Source organism: Desmodus rotundus, chromosome 10 (assembly GCF_022682495.2).
Source record: "Desmodus rotundus isolate HL8 chromosome 10, HLdesRot8A.1, whole genome shotgun sequence".
In the NCBI taxonomy this organism is placed as follows: Eukaryota; Metazoa; Chordata; class Mammalia; order Chiroptera; family Phyllostomidae; genus Desmodus; species Desmodus rotundus.
In genome coordinates this window covers 68,509,120-68,533,549 of record NC_071396.1, presented here as the reverse complement: position 1 = coordinate 68,533,549, position 24,430 = coordinate 68,509,120, and the positions used below count along the sequence as shown (strand labels likewise).

The 24,430-nt window shown below is 40.5% G+C and overlaps 1 protein-coding gene across 2 annotated transcripts in view; it reads left to right on the top strand.

Moving 5' to 3' along the window:
- Nucleotides 1-24,430, top strand: part of ARHGAP28 (Rho GTPase activating protein 28) — a 205,399-nt gene that overhangs the window by 75,263 nt on the left and 105,706 nt on the right. The window lies entirely within an intron of this gene.

Below are 24,430 nucleotides of genomic sequence, written 5' to 3'. Positions count from 1 at the left end.
CTAGCCATTTCAACAGTAAACAAAAACACAACACTGATTTTGAAGTTTACTAATGAAACAACTACACCAACACTGACTTCAGAGTTCACGGTATCTCTCAGACACAATTTACTACTGAATATTATACACCCTTACAAAACACATGTTACGACCAAACTGATGCCTTAAACAATATGGTCTAGCATTACTCAAATCCAAACACGCAGCTAGCCATGACCTTGAATCTGTGTACCCAATATATGTAACAATATTTAAGAAAAGACTTTTTGTGTCTCTCAGATCATCTGCGACCTTCACAGGGTTAAAAGTCCTTTTTCTTAACCACTGGAATATCTTGTCCCCATTGATGTAAGTCATTATGAACAAACTTTGGAGTAGGGGATGGAGATGAGTTGGAAAAAGTAAGCTAAGGGAGGTTTTAAAGAAACTTCTATATAACGCTATGAGTTTGGAATTACCTGCCGACAGTTAGGGAAGGCACATCAACTAATTATTAACAAGAGAATGGCATTATCAAATTTTGTTTTAGCAACATAGTTCTTTCAAGTGTATGTAAAGGGTTTTCAAATGGGAGGAGACAAGATATTGGGAGACAATTTAGGTGGTACAATGCCTTAGATATATCATAAATTTGTACACTGGCCGTACAACAAAATCGGAAAAGATGGATTTGAGAGATGTGTCTGAGGTAGACTTGCCCAGACTGTGGACCTTTCCAACATGGAGGGCAAAGGAGGGGGAGGAGTAAAAATTTCAGGGTGTGTACTGACTCCACTCCTGAGGTTGGGAAAGGGAGTGGTTACCATTAGGAGGGGGCTGAACTTGAGAAATAAAGAGCTTCAGGTGAAGGAGAACATACTGAAGGCAATTTAACATCCTGAAGAGTCAGAGCTCAAGAGCTATCAGGCCAGAGATTTGTGAATCCTCAGCCTGTAAGTGTAACTATGACGATAGATATGGTCATGGCGAGGGGCTGGGGTGCTGCAAATAGAGAGAGATTGAAAGAGGGTGAAGCACTAAACACAGGAAAGCCACAAACATTGAAGATATGACTCTCTTTAGCAGTGTTCCAGTCTGATGGGTAATATAAGAACTCTTGGATTGGATGTGTTTCTCAAGCCTGTCAACATTATTCCAAGCTGTGCTTTAGAGTAGCTTCCTTAGACAGTGGCTAAACCATGGGCTGTTCTTATTGCTATCGCTCTCGGAAGACTGACTCCAAACTTGGGAAATACTGCTCTCTGTAAATTGACTAAGGATTGGTATAGCCTGGAAACACGTATAACTCACTCATAAACCGGTTGTTAGATGTCCCAGCTTTTCTTTAGGATTTTTAAAATAAAGTTTGCATGCTGCATTTCTAGCTTTAAAATAAATTAGTGCAGTGATGGAATCCACATGGTGATTGACAACCCCTTAATGAGCTCCAGGTTTCCTGTGAAATGTCTTGGAAACTTTATGGGCAGCTTCCGAGGTCCAAAAAATGCGTAAGTGCTTTGATTCTCCTGTGGTGTGCTCTTTCATTAGTGAGCAGAAGGCTGTCTAAACATTGGTTGTATTGTCCGTTCATAAGCAATGACCAGTGCATGAGAAGTAACACTGCAAGTAGCCTGGGGAAGGTATCTGAGATACACAGAGTTCTGGCCGAGGTTCTACTGTGTGAGTTTGAGTTCTAGGTCTTCCTCTTACCAGCTGTGGGTTCTCAGGCCATTGATTATCTCTCCTTTAAGCCTTTGTTTCTGTATCTGTAAAAATAAATTGTGATAGTACAGATAGTACCTCTCACAGAATTGTTGAGTGTTGGACACTAGGGATGTTCACATGCAATTACTGATTATTAGTGCACATTGACTAGAGCCAATTTCTTTCTTTAATTCTGTTTTTTTTTTAATGTTTATTTATTTTTCAGGGAGTGGGGATGAGGGAAGAAAGAGAGTGAGGTGGGAGAGAAACATCAATGGGTTGCCTCTTGAACGCCCCCAACTGGGGACCTGGCGGCCAACCCAGGCATGTGCCCTGACTGGGAATCAGACTGACACCTTTCAGTGCATTGGCCGGTGCTCAACCCACTGACCAACAGCAGCCAGGGCTTTAATTCTTTTTAAAATAACTTTGTGAATGTTGTACTATCTGGAAATCTTTTTAACCAACTTCCTTGAATGTGATACAGTTCCTAGATCTAGTTCCTAGCTAAATGGTACTGTGAATAGCAGACTCTCTCGTATTAGGGGAGATTGGATTATCACAGCAGGTCATTCTAATGGGTTTGGAAGGGTATATTTTTTCAGGGTACCCCTCACTTCATCTCACAGAATCACCACTTCACATCTGTAAGCAGAGCGCTGGCCTAACTCGGCAGCTTAAGCAGCGGGGGTCAGAACATCCGCAGCAATCTGCTGATATCCTGGAACGTTCATTTCCCTTGTTCTCCAGACCAGGCCTCAAAGAACACTGCCTGAGTGTTGGAGAAGTTGTTCCTCTAACGTCTATGCCATAGAGTCGTACAGACATGGGAGCTTGGGCCTTTTCATAGGCCATTATAAAAATCAAATTTCGCTTGGGTCCAGGTATTGTTGAATGGTGCACTGTGTCCTGCATATAAAATCCATCCTGCATCGTGTTCTTGGGTAAATTGCCCCGAAGTGCAGTATTAAGACGGATATTGAAGTTAAGCAGAGCTGTCCTCTTTGGGCTTCTGCTCAGGGTTGTGGGATATACGTGATAGGAGATGCATAATATTGCTGGCAAATAGTCATTTTCAGGGATTGAATACTTTTATCACATTTTTGGGTAGAACAAGATTACAAGATGGCTTTACCGTTCTCCTGCTTGGTTTTCATAAACTGAATAAGAAGACTGCTTTTATGGAAAATGTGTCTCCGTGCTGTTTTATCGGCATTCTACGATTAAAGTTTCCATATATAATTCCCGGGGTACAGGTGTTCCATGACGCCCTAAAAGCCATTTCATGAACATCTGCCCTGGCTCTAGGGCAGATGTCACCTTCAGTGGCTGATCAGTCCTTCTGGAGCGCAGAACATCTGCCTAATCTTTCATAGCACTTAAGTATCTTCCTTATCATCAGGAAAAGATGTGTTAGTTAATGTGAACTCCATTTGCCAAGGTGTTCATAGGCCTGTGATAATTCTTTATTCCTTTGAAATGACTCTGGTCAATGTGTTGTCTTTTTAGCAAACTCCGGTAGAAATTCAACCATCCTGTTATAAAAGTAACTTGAAGAGAACCCAAAACTTCACTGGCTGAGTCCCTAGCTTACGGAAAAGAGATCCCTATGAACTGAAATAGTTTGAAAAACCTAGGAGAAATATGAGGATGCAACAAGACATTAGAATGGAGAGGTGAGCAGAAGGGTCAGGCCGTGCTTGGGAGCAGTGGAGTTGCACGTGACAGCTGTCTTGTCACATGTGTGAGCAGGGCTTCCCTGTACATTTCACCTCTCAGGCAGGACCAAGGACCTGGATAGGCCCAGCTGCTTCCAGGCAGGGGACTGCCAATCCTTGAGCATGGGCTGGACCTATGAGGCCATCTCAGCTCTAACTCTGACTTCAGGTAAGGTCCAGGCCAAGGCCAGATGGCCGGCCAGAATCAGCTTCTCTCTTCTCTGCAGAAGCCAGACCACGGGACTACTGCTTCTGGAAAGAATTTGAGTGTAACTAAATATTCACATATAACATCTAAGCAATGGAGCCTGGGAAAAATCAGTTAGTCTTGGAATGCACATGAATTTCACAGTCACAGAATATAATTTGTATTATTTCTGGCAATACATTTATATTCTAACTCTAATCTTCCATTTTTGACAGACAGCAGAAAAGCTTAATCTAGTCACAGCCACAGCCAGTCAGCTTCATCCAATTTAGTGCTTTATAAATTGCTCCTGGTTAAATATCAGGAATATGCAGGCTCGTTCACTTTTCTCCCTCTCCTAACACTCCATATTACTGCTGTAAGCAAGAACTTCTATAGTGGCAGTTAGGGGACCTGTGTTCTGGACTCAGACTCCCCTCCCCTCACTTCTCTGAGCCCTCAGCTGACCTCCTGACCCCAATGGAATTAGATCTAGGGCTCCCGGAATGCAAATCTGTGGGCATGGGCATGAGCATGGGCATGGATCCCACTTGACTCCCTATCGGGAACTACTCACTGAGCAGTCCCTGCCATCAGGACCCTTATCTCCAGCCTGGAGTGTCTGTCAGACTGAGAACCAACCAGTTTGCCTTCTTTATTTTCTCTTTCAGTTAAAGCCAGCACCCCTTAGGCAATGCAGGGAATGGCTGACCCCCTCCGCCTTAGCCCACCATAGCCGACCACGCTCATCTCTACTGCCCCTTCTGGTCCCTGTGATAATGGATGACTCTGCAGTAGCCTCCCTTAGTGATTAAAGAAGAGAAGCAGGCAGCAAGCTTCCTCCTAGAGCCTTCCAGACTTCTTGGGAAACCTGTAAGAAACCCAGCTCTCACCCAACACATTACGGCCTTCTTTGGAGGGTGGGACCCTGAGTGCATGGTCTCTAATTGCTTATAATGCTTTTTTCTCTCCAGGTATTTTGCCCTTCTTCATACTTTGGAGTGGGGTAGTAAAACAACAATGGAAACAACAAAACAACTTGTTCTGCCATTTTATCTCTTTTCAAAACTTATCTGTCTCATTTGAACTAGAGCCAAGAATTTAGAATCTTTGTTTGCTGGGGGTTTTTTCCCCCTTAATTTTTTTCTCTTCACAGTTCAAGTGGTGAACTGGCCACACCATATCCATCTCTTGGAATATGGGCTTAAGGAAGGCGGTTGGAGGGGCTGAAGTGGGGACGTGTCCGGCAGTATTATATCATGTCATCCTGGTGAAGGACACCCAAATCTGACTTATCAATCAAGGTCCAGATTGGGTTTGCACTTTCTTGAGATTTCAGACATTTTGGCTGCCGTCCACGCCTGGGAAGGGCTGCTGTGTGTAGCAGCGTCCCCACTGTCCCTGATGAAGAGCATGGCATTTCCCTCAGAGATGGGAGATGACACTTTTTTTAGAGGAAAGGACACTGGTGTTTAACATGTTGAAAAGCCTAATAGGAGGATTTTACTCTTTCCATTTCTTAATGTTTTCCCAAGAGCCTTGATGAAGGCCCTAATGAGGAATCCATATATATGCACACACATACATATATATTTAAAATCTTATTTCTCTAGTATACTTCTGGTTGGATTTTTTTCAGGAGCTGATTTTATGCATGATGCTTATGTTTCTAATTTTCCCTGGGTCTGCTTTCATCCCCATATCTTGGAAATCGACCAGTGATACTGCACCAAATTCAAAAAAAGGAGAAGGTTTTAGCAGAGGGAAGGCTGGCTTTCTTGCCTGCCCCCAGCGCCAACCTGCCAGGCCTGTTTCTCTAGGAGAACCCTGTAGGGCCACTGTATCCTTAACTTCCTGAGTTGGTCTTTTAATGGCTTTCCAGCACTTCTTTTATGCTGTTGCCGCAGGCATTCAGCTTGTTTTCCTTTTATCCCTAAAGCTGTCCTTACTTACCAAGCCCCTCGAGACTCTTTTCTTCCCGAAGATTACCTACAGAAATAGCACGGATTCATTGCAGTCTTTTGCCGTAGCCCCCATAGACAAGTCCAGACTCTTTCTGTTTTAAGGGTATTTACTTCTAACTACAGGAAATTGTAAGTTGTCAGGTTGGTCCAAAGTTCCTGTGTTGGATAGCTTCCTATGTCCTTCAGTCTAGCCTCCATTCTACTCCACAGTCTGTGCTCCGGGCAGCTCTCAGGGGCTCATCAACAAGCCCCCTCGCCCTCTAGGTCCCAGATGGGACTGGCTGAGGGGGCTGTACAGGAGAGGATCGGAAGGTAGGAAGGGAGTGAGATTGGGTGGTTCTCCCTTCTCTCCTAGGAAGTGTGTGTGTTCCTTTACTCCAGTTATTCAAGAACAAGCTCTGTCCAAGACCCTGTCCCACTGTGCCTGTTCCAGCCTCAAGTTCTTTGGTTCTGGTAACCTCTTCTTCCTTTTTGCCTCTTGGGTCTGGTGATGGTGACAGGTCGTCCTCCTCACTGCTAGCAAGAAGGTCTTCCATTTTGTTCCTGCTGCATCCTCTAATGCTTCTCACATCACGGTGACCGAACAATTACCTTGTTTGGGTTTGATGTCTATTTCTTCCCAGGGCCCCTGCTGAATCCACACAGTCAGTCTTAGCACACAGGGCCCAGGACCGCCTTGCTGCCTGAGCTGCCTGTAAACTATGGGCCAGCAGTATTTGTAACTCCTAGGGAGCTTTGTTAAAAATTCAGACTCTTAGGTTCTGCCCCAGACTTCCTGAATCAGAAGCTGCATTTTAGCCAGATCTCTAGGTGATTTAAATGTACCTTAAACACAGGGAAGCCCTGCTCTAGAGATAAGCTTCCTTTTTGTGGAGTAAGTGGCCAGGAACCCTGCTGGGTGGAAGCTTGCTCCTCTGGCTGTAATCTCTCATTTCCGGGGAAAGCCTACAACTCTCCTTGTCTCTCCTACCCTGCCTCTACCTTCTCCTACCCTCCGCCCTGGAGCAAAGCTCACATCCTTTGTACCCCTCCCATTATTTGTTTATGTAATGGGTTATTGAGCCCATTCTAATCTAGGTACTGTCTTAGGTGTCAGGGGTACAAATAGTAAGACAAGCATAAGAATAAGCCCTCGACTGGATTTAGGGGAGGAGTGAAGACATGTTCATGTTACCTGCACCCCGAATTTTTTAATGACAGTGTGTGCCTGTGCACACTGACCCAAAGGAAAGCATGAGCAGGAGTCTGTATAGAAAGAAAAATAGTTTAGTATTGAATTGGGCAATGTGGAGACAGGAGCCAATGTTATAAACCTGGCTCTCAATGGCCTGTAGGTTTATACAGGGTAAAATCACAAGACACCATGGGTTAGAGGTCCAGAGTCTGGCTGGAGCTGGCTGTTAGAGGTGAGGTAAGCGTAATGAATCATTTCTCATGTCTTGAAGGTAGTTCTGCGGTCTTTTCCAGCATCCTCCTGTCGGGTCTAATGGGAAAGTAGCCAGAGGGTCATTCCATCTTAGGGCTCAGGACTGAAATACACCTTAGGCGAAGATGTTATCTTTGCCTGCCCGTTTCAGACCAGGAGACTATTAGTCAGGTCCTGGCTACTCTCTTCTGTTACCTTGGAGGTTGCTGATTATCCTGGGGAAGGCTAGGGCCTGAGGGGCAGAGGGGTTGGAGCGAGGTGAGCGGGTGAAGGAGAGAGAGAAACAAAAGCCAAAGTTATGAAAATTAAAGTTACTTTGCTGGATGCGTGTGAAGAAGTCCCTCTGTAAAGCCAGTGACAGGCGTGTTTTCTCCATTTAGTCACACTGAAAATCTTGAGTAAACATACTTGATTGTAGTCCCCCACTCGCAAACTTCATCCTAATGTCAGATTTGACAAACAGCAGCATCTCCGCCAGGAACAGCTGGTGATCTGTGGCCTCAGAGCTGTTCGGTTGCAGTAGCTGCTGAGCAGCAGATGCCTGTGGACAGCCAGAGCCCTGAAGAAATTAAAGAGCTGACTTTTTCCGCGAGGAAATTCATGGAGAAAACAACCAACGGATTACCTCACAAGCTGTCTTTGGAATTAATTTCAGTGCTAGTAAAAGAATCTAAATCCCTCTTTATACAGGTTCTTACAGGTGTTCCTGATTAGGTTACCTGTAAGCAATACTCCCGGTCAAATCTCTGCATCATTTATTTAAATAGAATAACACAGATTTCAAATTACCCACACAAGATGAGGGGACAATTTTTTATACCATTATGAATTTTTAAAAAATATTGGCTTAGGGCCATGAGTATTGAATTAACAATTCATTCATTCATCATTCAAAAAAACCAGTTGAATCACTCAAAATACTTTCTTTACCCACAGTTTTGCTTCTTCTTCCTGGCATAAGAACTTAGTGATAGAGAAAAGATGTCTTCATCATTCTGGATTCTTGAGCTTCAGCACTTCTTTGGCCCCACTACCTTCAACCAGCACATGTTGCTCCCTCCTCTCTGCTTCCTCTGCTTGCAAGCAGCTAGAACTTGGATTTTAACGTCTGTGCATACTAACAGCTGACACCCTGATTGTGACTGTTATTCTTACACCCCTGTTATGCATTGTCCTTACTGTATGGGAAGTGTCTCAGCCAGCCAGGAAAGTCCTGGGGATTCCAGAGAAGCAGACAGAGTAGAGAAACTGGGAAGGGGGCATGTTGGTGCTTATGATCTAGAAATGAGCTTCCTTGTACGTGTGAGCACAAGCCTGAGATAGAAATCTGCAGACTCTGCTTAGTTTTCTAACTGCTGATACTACCAAGTAGTAGGTTGTGAAATGAACTTATTAGGTTACTATTAGCGTTTGAAAACATGGAGTAGAAGAGGAAGTAATATACCACACATAATGAGACTCGTGAGATTGTATTTGTTGCATATATGATTGTCTATTGGATAGAGATATGTATTATATTTCTTGATATGGGTTGAGATTAAACATTGTCTAAAAATACTCCCCTAGGAGATACACAATATTTGAAATAAGTTTTATTGGGGGTGGGGGTGGCATTGGAAGTAAGGCACTTATCTTTACACAGAGCAGAAAGAGTGTGTTAAACAAAAACAGCATATTGGATCAAGTGATCAAGATAATAATTTCTAGAGTTGTCAATTTATACCAGTCAAATTGCACTATTAGCCCCAAGTTAATATTATAAATTTCCCATTACTTTACTATTTTATTTTCCCCTTATTTCTTTAGTTTTAGTAAATAATTTTTGGAAACATATCTTGTCGTATATACTTAAAGAAAAAATTAAGAGGATTTTCCTAACTATCCAAAGGCTAAAAGGGCCAAGTATATACCCAAGTCAGGATAAATTGGCAACAATAAGGGTAAAGAATGGAGAACTCAAAGGAGATGGGGAGCCTCAGGAAGGGAGAGTCAGAACCCAGTGTCCCCACAGCTATCCCACTGCGACCTTTCATCAGTCCTCGCCTGACAGGGTGCCGTCTGAGGGTGAATGACCACGGAGTTCTCTTCGTTTCTTGAAATCATTATTACTATTAAGTGAATCCCTGAAAAATGATAGAATTGTACCATTTGAAATTTGATTGAAAGGATTAAAATAAATACTTCCTAGAGCAAGAACTGCTATTCAAAGCTATTAAAATTTTGCTATGGGGGTAAAATAATCCCTACAATGGCAAATTTTTATTTTATAGCTCAGTTTCCTATAAAATTCTTTTATTCTCCAGGCTTTTTCCTTGGCCTAAACATATTAAAATGTTCCAATATGTTTATATTTAAATTTAATCATTTCTTCATATTTAAATTTTATGTTGAAATGTATTTTAAAAATAAGAAAAAATCAACTAAAAGAAAAATCAGCATCCCTGGAGTGAAGAAAGTTCTTTATACTGTGTTGATCACTTTTTTTTGAGAGTGAAATATATCATCGCCCCTCACTTTTTCAGAATGAGATTAACAATGAAGGTAATAACGAAGATGCACATTTCCTTGCAGGGACATGGTCCACAATTGGGGAAATCTTTTCAGGTAAAGTAATGGTTCTCAACAGGGGGAGCTTTCAAAATGCTGATATCTGGGCTCCACTCCCTGGGAATTCTGATTCATTTGACCTAGAATGTGGCCTGGGAATTATATTTTGAAAATTTGCGATGCAATGTCAAAGTGATAGATAGTAAGGAATCTGGTGTCTTGGCCCCCCAATAGTGTTTCCATGGGTGTTTTGTTTTACTTCTCAAAAACACAGTTTTAAGCAAAGTTATGATTTTTTATTAAAAGTGTTAGGCACAGCATTTGATTCTCGGAATTGCTGAGCCAAAGGATACAATCCCTGCAATGTTCTCTGTACCCACTAACCAGTTCCTCTTCAGAAACGTATGCCGCTTACCCATGTCATCCAACACTGGGTGTTACTTTTAGTTTGCTGCTTTGTATTAAATATAATATGAATTTTTGTTAAAGACAGAGAAGTTTTGCTAACAATTTTTAGTCATTTCTTTAAACATGTCAATCTTATTAAAGCTTTAAGAGTTTGGAAATGGAGGCCTGGACCCTAGGGGCGGAGGGTGGGGCTGTGTTAGGCAAAACTCTCAAGGACTTTTGGGTTTTAAATATGTAGGCACAAGATATTTCTTTTTAATGTAAAAGTTTAATTTACCTTTTTAAACAATCTCCAGCAGTTATCAATCATTTTAATCCAACTGTCATTTTCTCTTTAACTTGAGATTTCTGCTTCTTTCAATACATTTTGGTTCCTTCTGCCTTTTGAGTAGTCAGAAACCGCAGCTGGGCTTCAGTTTCTCCCCACCAAGTGGGTATCTGATGTGCTCGTTGAATTTCTTCCTACTGGAATTTGGCTACATACATTAATTTGGTCATTCATCAGCTATTTTCTGAGTGCTTGGTGTGTGCCAGATATTGTGTCAGGGCTTGGGATACAGAGATTACTGAGAGAAAGTGTTTTCCCAGGAAGATTAATTCTTGTGGCCATTTCTCTCCTGTACCAAGAGGTAAATGGGAGAGTATTCACAATGGTATTTGGGAGGAGAGTGCAAGTGGCTCCTAACTCTGTCAGCAAATGCCTCAGAGAGGTAATGGCATTTGAAATAGGTCTTAAGGGTAAATATGTTACTTGACATGGCAGCAAAGGAGCAAAAGGACATTCTTGTGGAAGAAAACAGCCTCGCCCAAAATGCCACAATCCATGGCTTGTTCAAGCAAAGGTGGCGAGAAGGTCTCTTCGCTGGTGAGGAATTGCAGGGGATGAAGCTGAGAAAACAGACCCGGGAGAGAGGTTGGCCAACCTTTTCATGACATGCTTACATGTTTGCTCCTTGGCCTTGGCACGGTAGGGAGCCAGCGGAAAGGGAACTCCGTGAGCAGATAGACTCTTGGAAAATGCATCCGACGGCAGTGTGGAGGGTGGGGTTAAGGGAAGGGTACTGGAAGCCAGGAAAGTGCATTAGGAGGCCAAACCATGGTTCAGGCAGTATTGACGAGACTTGAAAAGGACCTCAAATAAAAATTATTTATAGGAAGACTATTAGCACTGTGGAAAATTGGGAAGACAAAATAAATACTAGGAGAAAAATACAAATCATCCGTGGCCTTTTCACCAGAGATAACCACCACTGATGACTCATTCTGGTTATTTTCCCCTGCGTATGTATCGTATGGTTAAGATAATTTTAGACCCTGGTTTTGTTGTTTAACACTATGAAAAGCATTTTTTAATTATAAATCAAGACACTCCATTAGTAAATGTTAACAGCTACAAAATAACTTCTGTATGGATGCACAATAAAAATACCAAACTGTTTCCTCTGGTTGTCTCCTTTAGTTGGTTGTTTCCAAACCTTCATAAAAAACCCCTAATATTTAATTAACATCTTTGTGCCTAAGTTATCTAAAATTATGATTTTTATAGGCAATATAACTTTAGTAAAATGACTTAAGCCACACTTAACGTTAAGACTTTAATACTGCTGTATTGTATTTCAGAAAAAATGTAAACAGTTGTGCTGTAGATGGATCTTAGAAATATTCAAGATATAGGATAGTTTAGCCTGATTTGGTGAACAATAGCTTTGGGAAAGTAAAAAATGATGAATTAGTCTAAAGTGACTTCAGTTTTCTAATTTGTCAGACTTGTTAAATTATGTTGTCACTACCGAGAACAACAAGCATGTAGGTGGAGCAGACTTTGCAGGGAAGATAACGACTTCCGTTTCAGACTCGCTTCATCCGAGATACTACACTGGGAGAATACCCAACTACTGCACAGTGAGAAAATGAAACTGTTGTGTCAAATTCAGCAAAAGAAGTGGGAAACTCAAGGTCTAGATTTGAGAGCAGTTTGGCAAATAAGTATTAGTCAAAGTCTGAGAAGAAGGAGGGAGAGATAAATCAGTAAGAATGGAGGGGTGGGGATGAAACTGGGAACATCGCTGCTTTTAAGAGGTGGGTAAATAAACTGGAGAACAAAATAGGAACAGAGGCATGGACACATGGACGGACTGACAGCTCTCAGAGGGGGTGGGGCTGGATGAAAGAAGGTGAAGGGATTAGACAAAGCACCGTGTGCGTGACACAGAGACACAGACAACAGAATGGTCATGGCCAGAGGAGGGGGGCAGGGCTGGGTGTAGACAGGCAAAGGGGGGTGAAATAGAGACATCTGTAATAGTGTCAACAATAAAATAAAGTTAAAATGAAGAGTTGGGTACAAATGAAATAGATGAAGAAAGATTGTTCAGGAAAACCAGAGACAGCATAGTTACCGAATCCAGGAGTGAGGTTTTCCAGAGAACAGAAAGAATCATTTGTAGCTCTGGCTCTTAGTCCTGTTAGACACGTCACCTTTATAATCCCAAAGTAGAATTTATGGATAATACAACCTACCTAAGCATATAATTTTTAAAAAAATTCTTTCTACTTTCATATAAAATAAAGGAAAACATGAAAGTATACAGAATAAGTATTTCCATATATAAACACTGGGAAATGACTAAACAAGATGACAAGACGAAGGAGTCAGATGGTGGCTCCCATGTGCAGAATTACCAGGAATGGGGATGCTGCATGTGGAGACTGGCCCACACAAGCTGTGTTGCCCTGTGTTGCACGTGACCTGAATTTCCGGAATGGTAAATTTCCACTAACCAGGTGGCTCGGTTGGTTGGAGCATCATCCAGATCACCAAAATGTTGTGGGTTTGATTTCCTGTCAGGGGACAAACGGGAGGCAACCAATCGATGTTTCTCTCTCACATTTGTGTCTCTCTCCCTCTCCTCTCTCTCTTTCTCAAATCAATAAACATATCCTTGGGTGAGGTTTTAAAAGTACACTTTTCTCTCAACTTACATTGTAATTATGTGGCTGGAAAATTCTGTGTGAGACTTTTAAACAGGTCTTTCACCTGTAGGGAATACCCACCAGGGTATTTGAAAGTCATGTGTGACACAGGACAATTCTTTGTTGGTATAGGACCGTCCACTGCATTGAGGACTCTTAGCATTCCTGGCCCTACCACTTAAATACCAGCAATAAGCCTAGTTGTTCCAACAATGAAAAAGCTCTCCCACAGCATTCCAGAGCTCTCCCCGCAGATGCATGGGTTCACAGTGTCAAATGCTCCTCCTCAGGGTTCTTCAGTCTTTAGAGCTCAGGCTAAGTAAGAAGTGGAGGGGGGCTACATAATGGTGTAGTAATCATGACCTCTCAGAACTCTGTATTTCCCTCCCTGATCAGATGATAGAGTGTTCCCCCTGTTTTTACATGAATTGCTGCAATCCCTTCCTTCCTCTTTCAACTATACATTCTTAGGTTAGTTCATCGGACACACAAATGTTACAGGTCCCCCTAGCAATGGCTCTAATCTAGCCAGTTTCCAGCCAACTCGTAAACAAAATCTGTTCCTTACAGCTGCTTCCAGGCTGATGATCCTAATTACTTGGTTCAAACTTGCATTTTAAACATTAAGCAGAACATAAAGATAATCTTGAAAAAACCACCTCAGTTAGTCTGGGTGATTTGTGTGGCATTTGTACTGATCATTTGGATGCAAAGGCTTTCCATTTCTTCCCCAAAGACCATGCTACTGAAGTCACATGACTTTGGGCAAGTCAGTTAACACATGGAACTTCCATTTCTTCCTAATTTATCAGTCATGATAAATGTGAATTCTGAAATGCTGTAAAGCATAAGGTCCATAACTGTTATGGATCATGATTAAATAGAAGACCTTGGCATGGAAGAGTGTATAAGGTTTTCTTATACTCGAAGTCAGGGCAAAGGAGAAAGTCGCTCCTCCAGTATTTCTTTGAACTGTCATGTTAGGTATGCAGACCGGGGTGCTCTTTTTATATACACCATATGTCATTTTATGTTTATTTTTTCCTCTTTTTTCTGTCTTATTGTGCTGAAAGGAAATGAGCAAATTCAGGGTAGATAGAAACGGTATGGAAGAAAATTAAATTTAGAGCTCCGGAGGTTGTGTTCTGAGTGAAAAAGAATAAGGAATTGCAGCCAATTTTCAGGAAACTGTTTAAATGTCTTTTTCTGTTCTCCTTCCTTCCCCCACCTCAGTTCCATTTGAGGCAATATTGTGAATTGTAAAACATAGGGGGGGGGGGTTTGGCATTGACATTTAAAAGATTATAAGTTTGTTTGTTTTCAACAGTGAAGGATATATATTGGCTTCCAATGAGGATTTGATTTAAACTTGTCTTTTGTTCAGGGAGACCCAGGAAGGCTAAGGGTAATCAAGAAGGATATCAGGAAATGTAATTCATAAAGTGAATAGAAAGTTTTATACCAAATTCATGCATCAGTATGAGAGTGTTGGATTATTTGCTCAAGGCTCTGTTAGATCATCCATACAATAAATATAAAGGGGAAAGAGAGGTTGTACTGTGTACAGTCCATACAATGATAAAATTAATATTATTTTTTATTCATTTTCAGTTAGGAAAAATAAAAACATTAGATAAACACTGTTAAGCTGTTTTTCCACTTAGTGTTCAATAATATCTTTATTTCTCTTTGAGAGAATGTGTATGACTGCAGTTATAGAATTGCAGTGTTTTAAAATATATGCACAGAAAGTTAAAATAGCTTCCTAGTTTTTTCTATGTTTTCTACAGCATATCTCACTACACATGATGGACAGTCTTCTCCCATCTCTGTCTGATCCTCCCCACAAACTCAGTTTCATAATAGATAGCAAGTTTTGTGTGAATCCATTTTTTCCCTTCATAAAGCAGTAAGTAAATTGCAGTGGTTTTGTCTACTATTTTATCCTGACTTCAGAAATTGTCACTTTTTAAAATCAGCTCATTGACCTTTGGCACCTAGTTGGAAAATGGGGCAATAATCCTGTGATTTCCAGAGGGGGTCTTGGAATTGACCAAACTCTGCAGGAGGAACTTGATCCTTCCCTGGCTGTTGACATAGTGTTGTATTCTGCGTCTCACATCATGTAGCTATGCTCCAATAATTTTGTTTTAAAGTGCATTGTCTTTCTTAACTTGCAATATTGAAAATTCACAGTGGTTTTCACTTTTTCTTGTACATTGTTTAGATTCACTAAAGGGTCTAAAGTCTTTATTTTAAATCCTGCTTTTTTGGGGGGGAGTGACAAAACTGGGGTTTATTTTTTTAGTGTATTTTTTTGATTATGCTATGAGTTGTCTCAATTTTTCTCCCTTTGCCTCACTGCAGCCAGTATCCCCCCTTCCCTCCAGCAATATCCCCCCTTAGTTCTTGTCCATGGGTTGTGCATGTAAGATCTTTGGCTTCTCCATTTCCTGTACTATTCTTAACATCCCTGTCTATTTTGTACATACCACTTATGCTTCTTAATTCTTGGACCGTTTACCCCATTCTCCTCTTTCCCCCTCCCAGCTGATAACCCCCTGAATGATCTCCATATCTATGATTCTCTTTATGTTCTAGTTCCTTGCTAGTTTGTTTTTTTAGATTCAATTGTTACTAGTTTTGAATTTGTTGCCATTTTTAATGTTCATAGTTTTGATCTTCTTCTTTTTCTTAAATATGTCCCTTTAACATTTCATGTAATATGGACTTGGTGATGATGAACTCCTCTAACTTGACCTTATCTGGGAAGCACTTTATCTGCCTTTTGATTCTAAATGATAGCTTTGCTGGATAGAGTAATCTAGGTTGTAGGTCCTTGCTTTTCATCACTTTGAATACTTCTTGCCAGTTCCTTATTGCCTGCAAAATTTCTTTTGAGAAGTCAGCTGACAGTCTTATGGGAACTCCTTTGTAGGAAACTACGTGCTTTTCTCTTGCTGCTTTTAAGATTCTCTCTTTATCTTTAACCTTTGGCATTTTAATTATGATGCATCTTGGCCTGGTCCTCTTTGGGTCCTATTTGTTTTGTACTCTCTGTGCTTCCTGGACTTGTATGTCTATTTCCTTGACCAAATTAGGGAAGTTTTCTTTCATTATTTTTTCAAGTAAGTTTGCAATTTCTTGCTCTTCCTCTTCTTCTGGTATCCCTATGATTTGGATGTTGGTATGTTTGGAGAAGTCTCAAAGGGTCCTTATACCATCCTTGTTTTATTTTTTTAAATTCTTTTTCTTCTTGCTGTTCTGGTTGAATGCTTATTTCTTCCTTATGTTCCAAATCATTCATTTGCATCCCAGCTTCCTCCCCTCCACTGATGGTTCCCTGTAGATTTTTCTTTATTTCACTTAGTGTAACATTCATTTCTTCCTTTATGTTGTTGCCATACTCACTGAGTTCTTTGAGCATCCTGATAACCAGTATTTTGAACTCTGCATCTGATAGGTTGGTTATCTGTTTCATTTAGTTCTTCTTCTGTGGTTTTGTTCTATTCTTTCATTTGGGCCATATTTCTTTGTCTCCTCAATTTGGCAGCCTTCCTTGTGTTTGTTTGTATGTATTGGGTAGAGCTGCTTTGACTCCATGTCTTAGTAGCATGGCCTATTGCAGAAAAAGCACCTGTAAATTGTGTGGGGCAGAGTCTTAGGTAATCATGGGGGATGGGAGCAACCTGCTTCACTGCTTTGTGGCTCTGTGTGGCAGGCAGGCTTGGAGAGGGGACAGTGCCACTGCCTGGCTTCTGGAGGTTTGCCCGACACTTTTCCTGTTTCCGGCCACTTCACCCACTTCCTGTATGTGACTGGTGCCCTTCCAGCTGTTGCCCTGGTGGTGAATCCCAGAGTGGGTGAGTTTGCATACATTCTAAGTCCCTGTGGACCCTTTAAATGGAGTCTCCTGAACATCCAGCAGTTTCTTCTGCTGCCCTAAACCCCACTGGTTTTTATAGCCAGAAGTTATGGGGATTTATCTTTCTGGTGCTGGAATCCTGGGCTGTGTGTTCTGGCCTGGGGCTGGGATTACTTGCTCCCAAGGTATCCCTCCCTATCTTTATCCACCATATGTGAATGTGGGTTGTCTTTTCCACCGCCACCATCAGCATCACACTGCATCTCCAAGCCTTTCAGCCCATCTCTGCGACTCTGCTCCCCCTACCCATGTGGGTGAATGTGGCTTCTTTAAATCCTTGGTTGTCGGACTTCCACAGAGTTCAATTTTCTGGCAGTTTTGGATGTTGTTTTGAGATCTAGTTGTAATTCTTTCTATGGTTTCACAAGGAGGCCAAGCACATCTACCTATGCCTTCATCTTGACCTGAAGTCTCAGATCCTGCTTTTTGTTCACTGGACAGATCTTGAACTTTGGAATTTAGAAATCACATGGCTAATTTAATTTTTGATTTCAATTTTTCCTAGATCCATGAAGGAAGATTAAATACATTTAAACTTCCTAGAGAAATTAATTGAAACATTGAAATTTTATTTTTACAGATTTCCATTAGAGTATTTTCCTGTATATTGGTTATATTAAAGGCTAATTTTCTAAGTCCAGGAGTGAAACTCAGAGCATTGTTCTCTCTAGATAAGTGACCTTTATACAAAGATTCAGACTCAGAGGATGAAAATAGCACAAATGAATTTTGAATGAGCCTTCCATTCTTCTTGATCTCCAGCAAGGAGAGTCAAGTCTTAGAGCTTCTTAGTGCTCCCAAGGGCGCAGCCTGTGGTCCTGGTGGAGAAATGAGAGGGTGTTGTTCTAACATCCATGCCTCCTCAAGAAACAGTCTATTCCCTTAATCTGTAGAAGGGAGAAGGTTTCTCTAGACATATCTTAGGCAGGCATGCAGCAGCAGCCTGCTCCTGCACACATTTATTTTTCTTTTTTCTGGGTCAGGAGTCAGCAAATTTCCTGTAAAAGGCCAGATATAGACACTTGTTCTGCTTTGTGGTCCATGTGATCTCTGTTAGTGTCTATTCATCTCTGCCATTGCAGCATGAAAGCATCCGTAGACTACTTGAACAAGTGGGAGTGGCTCTATGTCAGTAAGCTGTCTTTTAAAAAAAAAAAAGAAAACAAAAACAGTGGCAGACTGCCTTTGTCCACAGGTAGTAGTTCATTGACTCCAGCTCTGGGTTACAAGCCATGTTCTTATTGGGCTAGCTTGGTAGGGCCCAGACCTCAAGATAAAAGGAGGCATTTGTGGGCCTAGTTCCCACTCACAAAAAGGGTAACCAGATATTTAGAGGTTAAACCTCCCTGAGCACTTGTGGTATCCAGGCCACTGAAAGGAAAACACCCAAGGCAAGTTTTAAAGCATATAGTCAAGGAAAAGTTATACCATTAGATTTCATGTGTAACACTGGAGTCTAAATTCAAACTATAGCAGGTGGCAAAGCCAGATTGTTATATCTAAGGCCTGGCTTTTCCTACATTTGGAGATAGTTTGGTAAATGAGTGGATAGAAATGCTTAAAATGTATAGGAAAATGCAAGGGTGACATTACAAATATTAAAAATATTTTTTAAATGTATTGATTTTTTAAATATATTTTGTTGATTATGCTATAACAGTTGTCCCATTTCCCCCCCTTTATTGCCCTCCACCCTGTACACCCCTTGCCACCCCCACTACCCCCCTCCACTTAGTTCATGTCCATGGGTCGTACGTATAAGTTCTTTGGCTTCTACATTTCCTGTACTATTCCTAACCTCCCCCTGTCTATTTTCTACCTACCATTTATGCTTCTTATTCCCTGTACCTTTCCCTCCATTCCCCCTCTCCCCCTTCCCGCTGATAACCCTCCATATGATCTCCATTTCTGTGATTCTGTCCCTGTTCTAGGTGTTTACTTAGTTCGTTTTTTTTAGGGTCAGTTGTTGATGGCTGTGAGTTTGTTGTCATTTTACTGTTCATATTTTTGATCTTCTTTTTCTTAGATAACTCCCTTTAACATTTCATATAGTAAGGGCTTGGTGATGATGAACTCCTTTAACTTGACCTTATCTGAGAAGCACTTTATCTGCCCATCCATTGTAAATGATAACTTTGCTGGATATAGTAATCTTGGATTTAGGTCCTTGCCTTTCATGACTTGGAATACTTCTTTCTAGCCCCTTCTTACCTGGGAGGTTTCTTTTGAGAAATCAGCTGATAGTCTTATGGGAACTCCTTTGTAGGAAAGTACTTGCTTTTCCCTTGCGGCTTTTAAGATTCTCTCCTTTAATCTTGGGTAATGTACTTCTGATGTGCCTTGGTGTGTGCTTCCTTGAGTCCAACTTCTTTGGGACTCTCTGAGCTTCCTGGACTTCCTGGAAGTCTATTTCCTTTGCCAGATTGGGGAAGTTCTCCTTCATTATGTTTTCAAATAAGTTTTCAATGTCTTGCTCTTCCTCTTCTCCTTCTGGCACCCCTGTGATTCAGGTATAGGAACGTTTCAGGTTGTCCTGGATGTTTCCTCATATTTTTTGAATTCTTGTTTCTTCATTCTGTTCTGGTTGAATGTTTATTTCTTCCTTCTGGTTCAAACTGTTGGATTTGAGTCCCAGTTTCCTTCTCTTCATTGTTGGTTCCCTGTACATTTTCCTTTATTTCACTTTTCATAGCCTTCACTTTTTCCTCTATTTTGTGACCACACTCAACCAATTCTTTGAGCATCCTGATTACCAGTGTTTTGAACTGTGCATCTGATAGGTTGGCTATCTCTTCATCACTTAGTTGTATTTTTTCTGACTCTTTGATCTGTTCTTTCATTTGGGCCATATTTTTTTTGTCTCAGCAGGCCTGTTACATAGTAAGGGGAAGAGCTTTAGGTATTTGCCAGGTCAGGGCAACCCACATCACTGCATTGTGGTGCTGTATGTGGGGGAGAGGTCTGAGAGGGAACAATGCTGCTTGTTCAGCTCTTGGCTGATTTTCAGTCACTTCCACTGTTACCCACAAGCAAATTGGGCCTTTCTGGTGCTGATTCCCGAGTGGGTGAGTTTGTATACGTTCTAGGGTCCTGTGGGTCTTTCCAACAAACTCTTCTGTGAGGCTGGGAGTTTCTCCCACTGCCTAAGCCCTCACAGGCTTTTTTGTCAGAGGTTTTGAGGCTTTATTTTCCTGCACTGGAACCCTGCATTGTCTCATTCCTCAGTTGTTACTCCCAGTTTATTTGCACACAAATGTGGGACTGCCCAGTCCTCCAGCTGCTGCCTTGCTGCAAGTCCTCTCCTCCCGGCTGCTCATCTCTTCCCTTACCTAGTGGTCTGGATGAATGTTTCTTCTTTAACTCCTTGGTTGTCAGACTTCTGTACAGTTCAATTTTCTGTCACTTCTGGTTGTTTTTGTTTTTCAATTTGTTGTTGTCCTTCTTTTGGTAGTGTGAGGAGGCACAGTGTGTCTACCGATGCCTCCATCTTGGCCAGAAGTCTAAATTTATTGGTTTGAGAGAAAGAGAGAGACATCAATTTGCTGTTCCACTTATTCATGCACTCATTTGGTTGCTTCCTGTGTGTGCCCTGACCCAGGATCAAACCGGCAAGCTTGACATATCAGGACAACACTCTCCCAAACTGAGCTACATGGCTGGGGCCTAATATTTAATAACTCCTAGACAGGCCCAGGTACTACTAAAAGCAAGAGGCTGTAGTTATAGACAGCCAGCAAGGTTCTACTTGTGATCACCTACTGGAAAGAAGCTTCAGTAGATGGTAACAGAGTATGCCTACATGCATGTATGCATATGTAAGTTTTTCCAGAGAATGTCGAGCTTACATGGGACTTGCCTTTCTCAATTACAGATCTTTATCTTCCCTCTCTTTATTCCTGACTGAGAAAAATGGGACTTATGCTAAGCTTGAAATTTTATTTTCCTGCCCCTTGGCAGCCCTGCTTGGTACCCCAACAGTCCCCACCCCCATATCAGTCTCTCCTTTTCAAAAACTTTATGCCTTTTGACTTCAAAAATACTCAGGTCTTCCTTATTCTAAACCAGTAACCACTTATTTGATTATAACACCTTTTTTTCAGCATGTTAAGTCATTTCTGCAGAAAAAGGTAGGTGTTTGTGCAGGCTAAGAAATTCAGCCAATTCACTGCACTTTTTTTATAGTGACTCTCTGTCTTTCATTTTCCCCTCTGAATTAAGTTCAACTTTTTGTCTTTTTCCAAAAATATCTCATTATGACATCCTGTAGATCTTTTAAATAATGAGAGTATCAAGTTAACTTTTTTAACAAAAGTCCCATTTTAAGTTTATTCTAATGTGTGGCATAAGAAGGTGGTCTAGTTTCATTTTTTGCATGTATTTGTCCAATTTTCCCAACACCATTTTTTGAGTAAATTATCTTTAGCCCACTGTATGTTTTTACCTCTTCTGTCAAGTATTAATTGACTATAAATGTGGGGATTTATTTCTGGAGTCTCTATTCTGTTCCATTGATCTATGTGTCTGTTTTTATGCCAGTACCAGGCTGTTTCGATTACTGTGGCCTTATAGTGTAATTTGATATTAAGTAGCATGATTCCTCCAACTTTGTCCTTCTTTTTCAAGATTGCTGTGGTTGTTTGGGGTCTTTTTGGTACAAAATAAGTTTTTGAAATATTTGTTCTAGTTCTGTGAAATATGTCATTGGTATCTTGATAGGAATTGTGTTGAACGTATAGATTGCTTTGAGTAGTATGGACATTTTAATGATGTTAATTCTTCCTATCCATGAATGAGGTATGTGCTTCCACTTTTTTGTTTCAGCTTCACTGTCTTTCTTCAGTGTCTTATAGTTTTCCAAGTAGAGGTCATTTACATTATTGGACATTATGCCAAGTGAAATAAGCCAGTCAGAGAAAGACAGATACCATGATTTTACTCATATGTGGAAGCTGAAGAACAAACTGAACTGATAAGTAAAATAGAGACCGACTCGTAGAGAGCAGGCTGACAGCTCTGAGAAGGGTGGTTGGGGCTGTGGAGGGATCGAGCCAAAAAGAAAAAGAATTCATGGACGTGGACAATAGTGTAGTGATTGCTGGGGGGGGGGGCGGGTAAGGGGGGGGTGGAGGTGGAAGAAGGTATCTTGGAGTTGGGGGGCTAAATGGTAATGGAAAAAATACAATAAAAATGAACTATTAAAAAATTAAAATAATTTTTGAAGTCCTATTAGATCTTTAGAAATAAAATGGACAGAGTCTGCTGTCAGTAGAACTACCTATTTGTGTTTTCCTCTCCTTTTCATGTGTATACTCGTACCCTCCTGTGACTTTATATTTCTTTCAAAATTAATTTAAAAGGTTAAATAACAAGTGGAAATGAGAGACAAACATTAGCCAGGGTAGCTGGTTGGTAGAGAGTTCTGGAAACTGACATGACAATAAGATAAGGTTAATTTAGGCAGACTTAAGAGCTCACCACAGGGAAAAAATTTTTATATGTCTATGCTCAATAAATATTTATCGAAAATACATAGGCTTTCGGTACCTAATTGGTCTCTTGCTCTTTGTTTGTTACCCTTCAGGTGTTGTGTAAGGTTAACTCTCTGTGGCTTATGTATCCACTTTCAAAATCTGTCCTACTTTGTGGAAGACGGCCTTTTTTCCCCCTTTGGCATCAGTGTGCCACACCAGCAGCAAGACTTTAGAGATGGAAAAAACCTAGATCAAAAGCTTTCATGCTTTTTGGAGTTTATTCTGTGCCACTTTGAGAAAAGATGGCTGCCAACTCATAGATCCCTGGGTTCTGGGCGCTCTCCGAGCCCAGGCATCTGTCTGCCTCTGCTTCAGAACATTGTCTGAAGCCAGAGTGTCCTGGCAGATGTCTCTGGGACAGTGCACACAATTGTGGTATTTCTTCCCCTTCCTCTCTCCCTCATTCCTTCTCTCTAGTCTTCTGTTTTCTTTTCTTTTCCAAAACAGCATACCTTTGTTATCTTTTTGGAGCCGGCACTGCCTGGAACTGATTTCTACAATTTGGAGGTCTGTGAGAGAAAGGAAATTAGAGAACAGTGATTAACTTCAGGTTTTTAAAAACAAGCTGTTAGGGTTTTTTTTTTTTTAGTTTTGTTTTGTTAAAACTTGTGTTTAAAGGAACATCATTAAATTTTTTTTTGTAAATTTAGAAGGAGGAAGAAGATAGGTTTTTATTGTTTAATAAAATTCAAATTCTTCTACATCACAAAAAAATAAATTATACAATTGTTCAACCTATAAAATAATTTTCTTAGCCATGTTTCTTCAATACAGCATTCACTTAAGAAAGGATCTATATGTACCTATAATTCATTCATCTTTATGCATTTAGTATTTATTCATGAAGCAGGCATCATGCCAGGACCTATGATGGTCTGAGAGATGTCAAATAAATCTCTTGTAATTTCTAATTGCAAGTAGTTTAAAATTTAATAGTTGAGGTGACTCATATCTTCAAATCAATGTGGAAGTGGCATATGCTGCTTTTCAGGTAGGAAGATCAGGGACAATATATTAGAGAAAGTGGTACTTACTTTCATTCTTGGCTTATACGTCACCTCTCTTTTTCTCTCAACAGTGTGTACAGTTTTTTTTTTTTTTTGTGTGTGTGTGTGTGTGTGTGTGAAGTATTCAAATCTTTATCCCATTTTAAAAAGTCAGTTTGTTTTGTTATTATTGAATTTTGAAAGTTCTTTAAGTATTCTGTTTACAAGTACCTTATCAGATATGTGATTTGCAGTGTGTGGCTTATGTTTTCATTCTTTAATGGTGTTTTTGAAGAGCAGATTTTAAATCCGTTTTATATCCCTGAGCAGGTAGCTCAGTTGGTTAGGGCACTGTTGCGATACACTGTGGCTACCGGTTCAATCTCTGGTCAGGGCACATAAGAGAATCAACTAATGAATGCATAGATAAGTGGAACAATAAACTGATGTTTCTCTCTCCCTTCCTCTCTCTAAATATCAATAAATTAAAAAATCCATTTTGTAAATGCTTTATTTTATGGATTGTGCCTTTTGTGCCTTACCTTTGAAATCTTCATCTAATCCTACAAAAATTTTCTCTTACGTTTTCTTCTAGAAGTTTTAAAAGGTTTTATGTTTTACATTTAGGTCTGTGATTCATTTTGAGTTAATTTTTATATATGGTATGAAGTTTTCTTCTTTTTACATATGGATCTTCATTTGTTCTAACACTATTTATTGAAAAGATTATCGTATCCACACTTAATTGCCTTTGCACCTTTGTTGAAAACCAGTTGACAACATATGTGTGGGTATATTTTGGGACTCTATTTTATTCCATTGATCCATGTGTCTGTTTGATGATAATACTGTATGCTTTCTCCTGTAGCTTTTATAATAAGCATTGAATTTAGACATGTGTTCTGATTTTCTTTTTTTCCACATTTGTTTTGGCTATTCTAGGTTCTTTGTATTTCCATATGAACTTTAGAAAACTTGTCCATTTTTCCAAAGAAAGCTCCCTGGGATTTTTAGTAGGATTGCATTAAATCTATAGATTAATATGGGGAGAACTGGTGATTTTTGAAGTATTCATTCTTCCA